The sequence below is a fragment of the Mus caroli genome, chromosome 15 (assembly GCF_900094665.2).
Source record: "Mus caroli chromosome 15, CAROLI_EIJ_v1.1, whole genome shotgun sequence".
NCBI lineage: Eukaryota > Metazoa > Chordata > Mammalia > Rodentia > Muridae > Mus > Mus caroli.
The window spans coordinates 58,537,776-58,545,242 of NC_034584.1; positions in this window are offsets into that span (position 1 = coordinate 58,537,776).

Genomic DNA, 7,467 nt, shown 5'->3' on the forward strand with positions numbered 1-7,467 from the left:
AGAGAGAGAGAGAGAGAGAGAGAGAGAGAGAGAGAGAGAGAGAGAGAGAGAAGCATATTTTAAAATAGATAGTTCCAGACTGGTTTCTAGAAAGGAAGTGTAGGCTTCCATCAGCAGTATGTGGATATGTCCATTTTCCTCTATTCTAGCTAAGAAAGAATGTTCCCATTTCTATAAATGTCTTTCAATACCCTGGCATTTGTTTACAAGAGCTTCAGGGAATTCATCATCTGGAGTCCTGAGTTCTGTAAGCTTGAGGACAAATTTGCTCTGCCTGTAGCTGGAAAGCAAGGCTGAAGAGAGAAGAGCCAGGAACACACTGTGCAGTGCAGGTCCATGAAACACATGGTATTCTTCTCTGAGTGTTAGTTACAGTTTCTGTCTAACCAAGTGCAGCCTGGCAATGGGAGGCGAACATTCCACGGGACATTCTACTGTGAGGCTGTGTTGGGCGAGGTGGTCCTCACTGCTCTACCTGTCAGCACCGGGAAGAGAACGCTGTGAGGGTCCTGTATCTAAGCTGTAGACTCACTGGAATAACAGATGGCAGGAGAGAAGGTTTGTGAAAATGTCAATCCTTGGGGCAAAGGCTTCTTGTGAATGGCTACTCTGCTTGAAGAGATTTTTGAAGACATCTTGGATGTTTCTACATGCCTCATTGACTTCCTGTTTCCAGCTTCTTCCTTCCTTTTGGATCCTGCATTTAGTGATTCCCTTCATCTGAGAGTGGTATAGGCAGCACTATTGCAAATTGTCATGTTGTTCTGGGGAAGGCTCTGGGAAGAAGCTCTCACCTCTTTTGTCATTTACAGCTCATTTAGCTTATTTACACCTTGCAAGAGAAGACTGGCTGCCATGATGAGGAAACCCAGGATGCCTTAAGAAAGTGTTTCTCTGAAGTATAATGGCACAAAAGTTCAAAGAAGCCAGGCAAAACCCAGTACTGTGTATGCCAATGTAAAGATTAATTAAAAATAGATGATATTATCGTAGTCCACTCCCCCCATAACATTTACATTATTTTTGCCTTGTCTCCACATGTTCTGTTCTGCTCCTCACCAGTGGTTTGTCTTTATACCAACACACTGTCAGATCTAACCTTTTTCATAAGAATGATATATTTAAAACTCTAGCTTTGAAGATTTGGAAATACATATTCATATCCCACCCACCCAAAGTGCACAGAAAAATAAGTAACAGCTTATGATTTTATTTAAAAAAACAAACAATATTTCAGAATGTAATAAAGACAAAAATATTTTAGGCACACCCAGAGCAAAAGTAGTTATAGGTGAAATAGCTTTTAAAATTATAAAATTCACCAAGAAGAACCTATAGACATGGAGGGATCAGGGAAGGTTAAAAAAAGAAGCTGATTAAAAAAGAGAAAACTGCTAAAATATATAGATATCAATCAGAGCAAGACACACACACACACACACACCCATACACATATGCATATGCACACACTGTTTCATACTTAAGTGAAATAAGATAACTAAACTGTTGGAAAGAACATGAAATGGGGGAATAGCCAAGTTTACATTAGCTAAATTAAAGATTTTTCGATTTGGAAGTAAGATAGAGCTATTCAATAAACTTGTGTTTTAGGGGAAAGTATCACATACTACTAAAATGGTAGGCCACTTTTAATAAGTGTGCCAAATACTTTGCATTATTTTTAAATTTTTCTATTTTTTCTTTATTGAAAATAGACACTTTTTCATATTATATATTGTGATGGTTTGTATATGCTTGGTCCAGGGACTGGAACTGTTAGGAGGTATGGCCTTGTTGGAGTAGGTATGTAACTGTGGGCATGGGCTTTAAGACCCTTGTCCTAGCTGCCTGGAAGCCATTCTTCTCCTAGAGGCCTTCAGATGAAGATGTAGAACTCTTAGTCCTTCTGCATCTTACCTGCCTGGATGCTACCATGCTCTCACCTTGATGATACTGGATTGAACTTCTGAACCTGTAAGCCAGCCCCAATTAAATGTTATCCTTATAAGAGTTGCCTTGGTCATGGTGTCTGTTCACAGCAGTGGAACCCTAAGACAGAAGTTGGTACCAGGGACTGGAGTATTGCTTTTGTTTGAAAGAATGTGGCTTTGGGGACTTTGTATATGGGAAGCAATGGAATGCTTTAAGTGGGGCTTAATGGGATTTTCTAATAGGACTATGGAAGACTTTGTTGCTGAGAGTGATTTGAACTGTTCAGACATGACCTAAGAGGTTTCTATAGAGAAGAGCTTCAGTATGTGGCTTAGAGACTGTTTTTGTGGTATTTTGGTGAAGAATGTGGCTGCTCTTAGCCCTTGTCTGAAGAGTCTACTTGAAGTTAATGTAAAAAGATTTCTATTAATTGCATTGATTAAAGAGGTCTCCAAAGAGCCCAGTAGAGATTTTGTTCTCTAGTTTAGACTTATGAAGAGCAATTCAATGAAAGGAGGAGCTGAGAGTTCTACATCTTCATCTGAAGGCCTCTAGGAGAAGACTGTCTTCCATGCAGCTTGCATGAGGGTCTTAAAGCCCATGCCTACAGTGACACACCTACTCCAACAAGGCCACACTTCCTAATAGTGCCACTCCCTTGGCCAAGCATATACAAACCATCACATATATCTTTATGGCTTCCCCTCTCTTAACTTCTCCTAGGTCCTCTCTGCCTCTCTTCTAACTAGGTCCATACCCTTTCTGTCTCTTAGACAGATTCCTGTTAGAAAAAAAACAGGCATCTAAAGGACAATAAAAAATAATAAAATAAAATAAGACAAAATGAAATCAAGCAAATTGGAACAGAACAAAACAAACAAACAGAAGCAAAAGACCTGAAGGAAAAGCACAAGGAACTTACATAGATGCAGAGTCACATATATTCACAGATACAGGAATCTCATGACAATGCAAAACCAGAAGTCATAAAATATACACAGAAGACCTATAAGGAAAAAGAATGGAATATCAAGAATGGCATTGAATTCATTTTGTGTTGGTCATCTACTTCTGGGCATGGGGTCTACCCTTAAGAGTGGCTTATATCTTCATGGAGAATCTATTTGAAAAAAGCCAAGTTTACCTTTGTGAGTCTCGGTTGGTGATAGCTTCTGAGTTAGGGATGTGGGGGCTTGTGTGCACCTCCCTTCTCATTGCCTGGATCTCATTTGTTGCAGACCTGTGTAGGCCCTGTGCTTTCTCCCACAATCTCTGTGTTTTCATGCATGCATCTGTATTTGGAAGGCCTTGTTTCTTTGGTGTCTTCCATTCCCTTTAGCTCTTAAAATCTTTTGGCCTCCTCTTTTGCAGAGTTCCCTGAGCCCAGAGGATAAGAATGTTGTGGAGACGTCTTATTAAGAACAGAGACATTGAAGGTCTCTCATCCTCTGTATATTATCTGCCTGTGGGTCTCTGTATTTGTTCCCATCTACTGCAGGAGAAACTTTCTCTGATAATGACTGAACAAGCTACTGACCTATGTGTACAGCAAAATGTTGTTAGGAGTCATTTTATTGCTATTTTCTTTTCAAGAACAGTAGATAGTATTTGGTTTTCTCCTCCCTTCCCAGCCTATCTACTCTCAGGTTCTTGGCCACTAGAGCAGCATCAGGGATTGGATCACATATTGATGGATTATTCCCACAAGCTTTGTGCTACTATTGCACTAGCACATCTTGCAGGCAGGTCATCATTGTAAAAAGGGTTTGAAGCTGGGTTGGTGTTTACCTTTCTCCTTTGGTAGCACGCAGAGTACCTTCCAGTACCATGAATATTAGTCTGTAGGGGTTAAGGCTCTAAGTAGGCACCAGTTTGATTTCTCTGTGTTCAATGAACTGTGTAGGCATTGTCTTCAGTAATAGAGTCTTACAGTCGGTTTGTATGGAGGAACGAATAGTCTGACTTGTTTGGGGGTTTCCATGGGGTTCTTTTGGCCAAAACTTGATTAGATTTAGCCCATACCTGCTTGTAGAGGCTTCATTTGGTGATGAGAGATGTCCAGTTGAGGCCCTGTCTCCCAATTATTAGGTGATTTCATTTGGATGGCCTTCATATATGTATATTCTTCTACTATGTTAGGTTTCCATATGACTCCTCAGTGAATCCTTAGCTTTAGCTGTCCCTAACTGAATTCCCTCGCCCACTCGCTTTTTCTCTCTCCTGTTTCATTCCAGGCCCCCACCTCTTTCCCTCTATAACTATATATTCTATTTTACCTTCCTAGAGAGATTCATTTCTTTCCTCTAGTCCCTTATTCTATATTTTATCTAATCTAATCTAATCTAATCTAATCATCTAATCTAACCTAATCCAGTCCAATCCAGTCTAATGTAATTTAATCTAAGTAGTTGCATGGACCCTAGCTTTCTTATTGAATATTGAACAGCTGACATCCATATATAAGTGAGTGTATAGCCGAATATATGTATTCTGGTCAGAATGATTTATTTTTCTCAGCTCCATCCATTTACTTATGTGTTTCATGATTTCATTATTTTAAGCAGCTAATAGTCTACTATGTAGATATACCACATTTTTAATCTATTCATCTGTTTATTGATATCTAGGCTGCTTCCAATTTCTGACTATTATATTAAAGTTGCAATGAACATGGTTGAGAATGTGTCTCTGTACTAGGAAGTATCCTTTGTGTATTTGCCTAAGAATGGTATAACTGGATCTTGAGGTACATCAATTCCCAGCTTCCCAAGAAACTGCAATACTGATTTTCATAGAGGCTGTAAAAGTTTTCACGCCCATGAGAAATGGATGAGTGTTCCTTTACTCTGCGTCCTTACCAGCATGAGCTGTCAGAAGATGAAAAGATTTCCTATGCTCATGGATCAGTAGGATTAATAAGTAAAAATTGCCATCCTACCAAAAGCAATCTAGGAATTCAATGCAATCCTCATCAGAATTCCAACACAATTCTTCACAGAAACTAAAAGGACAATTTTCAGCTTTTGGTGTTTCAGTGGACGGCATACAACCCCCCCCCCACACACACACAGAGAGAGAGAGAGAGAGAGAGAGAGAGAGNAGAGAGAGAGAGAGAGAGAGAGAGAGAGAGAGAGAGAGAGAGAGAGAGAGAGCGCTCCAGGGTCATTAAAATAATCCTGAACTGCTGGAAATATCACCATCCTGAATCTCAAATTGTACTGTAAAGATATATCAATGAAAACACCATGGTTTTGACACAAAATAGATATAATAGTCAATGGAATCTAATTGAAAACTCACACATAGGTCCACATATCTGCAGACACTTGATTTTTGATAAAGAAACAAGAAATACACACTAAAAAAATGATAGTATCTTCAACAAATGGTGCTGGTCAAACTGGATAGTTGAATGCAGAAAAATGCAAACAGATATATTCTTCTCACTCTGCCTAAAACATAACTGCAAATGGATCAAAGACTTTAATATGAGTCCAGATACACTGAATTTTATAGGAGGAAAGTGGGGGAATAGCCTTGAACTCATTGACACGGAAAGACTTTCTGAACTGAGCACCCATTGCACAGGCACTAAAATCAACAATTAATAAATAGAACCTAATGTAACTGAAAAGCTTCTGTATGGCAAAATGCATCAGCTGGACAAAGCAGCAGTCTACAGAATGGGAAAAGATTTTTTATCAAGGACATGTCCAAAGTGTATAAAGAACCAAAATAACTGGACATCAAGAAAACAAATAAACAATTAAAAAATGAGGTACAGATCTAAACAGAATTTTTAAAAGAAGAAGGACAAATGGTTGAGAAGCACTTAAAGAAATGTTCCACATCCTTAGTCTTCAGGGAAATGCAAATCAAAACGACTTTGAGATTCCATTTTATACCATTCAGAAAATGCCCAATATCTTGTATTATTAGAGGGCAGTAGATGCAGCAGGCTCCATTGTTCTCCATTCCCAGCCTCTCCCTACAGAAGTGAGTTTTCTGATCCTCCCATCTAGGGTACTCTCTTTCTATTTCCTTTTATGCCTCAGTGCTTGGCAAAAGCAAGTGGTAGAATCTTACAGGTCTGAGCAGCAGCAGTGGTAGCCTATAGTACTCCAGCTCTGGGTGCTGGGATGCTCTGTATTGCAAAGTTCTTTGTAAGCCTCAGAAATTAGATTCCCTGATCCTTGACAGCATTGTTGCCTCCAGTGCTAGGAGCAAGGTGTTTTCTTCTATTGCTTTTGGCCACATTGGCCCTAGCTCTTAGCTGCCACCTGCTCTGCAGCTTTTCTAGTCCAGCTTGTCTGCTGCTTAGCTTTACCTCTTCTGCAGCTGTCAAGGCAGCTGGTGGCTCCAGCCTTTCTGGGGCTCACCCTATTAGCTGCCCCCTGTTACTGCTGTTGCAGTGACATGGTTGCTGCTATTGCTTTCTTTGTGTTTCAGTATCAGGCTACTCTACTAAAAACACCCGAGGGACGTCTTTGATTTGGTCCAAGGCTGCAACAGTAGAGAAGGTAGCAGAGGGGTGTATCTCAGCCACCTGCAGAGGTAATGAAACAGCCTACTTAGATGCTAACAAGTGTCTTCATAAGTCACCAAAGTCCTTCATGCAAATGGAGGATGTACACCAATCATAGTACTCTCTCTTCTTGTACCAGTCACAGCAGTTCCTTGGCTAGTCTGACAGGGCATGTGTTATCTGGACTCTAGAGTTCACTGCTGCCTGAAGTGGTTAAAAAAGAAAAAAACAAATCAGGCACAAACTTCAAATTGTTCAACATATTTATGGGTAGGGTTTCACCCTCAAGAGTCAGAGCTCTGCCCTCCTGTAGTTTCCTCAGAGTCTTTTTGGGATGCTCCAAGAAGCTGATGCTGAAACAGAGCTGGATTTCCAAGTGAACTTTGTTTGAGGCATTCTGGATGCCAGAGGAGAGTCCAGTCCAGTATCTGTGAATTGGGGAGTCAGACTCTTATCTATCCCTCAATATCTCTTCTGATTATCAGAAAAATATCATCAGAAGGATGGTTTACACTAAATTGTTAACATTAACACTGATTTTTAAATTTTATTATATTTTTATTGTGTGTGAGTGCATGCACATGCCTGCATGTAGATGCCATAGTGTGTGTGTGTGTGTGTGTGTGTGTGTGTGTGTGTGTGTGTGTGTGTGTCAGAGGACAGCAATTGGGACTGGGCTTTCTTCTTCAATCATGGGTTCATGTATTAAGTGATTTTCAGCAGGTACCGCTACTAGCTGAGTATCTCACTGACCCTAATACTGGTTTTAACAACAAAAAACAAAAACAAAAACAAAAACAGTTCTCAGTGCCCAGTGCCCAGGGAGAAGTAGATGATTCTTATCATTCTCATTTAGATTTATTTCAAAATGTACTCCTATCAGGCATCATGGTATACTTAAACCCAGAGCTTAGGAGACTAAGGCATGTATGCATCATGAACTCAGGTCAGCTTGGCCTATGCAGTGAGACTTTATTCTTCCTAAAAAGCTTACATAAAACCAAACCATA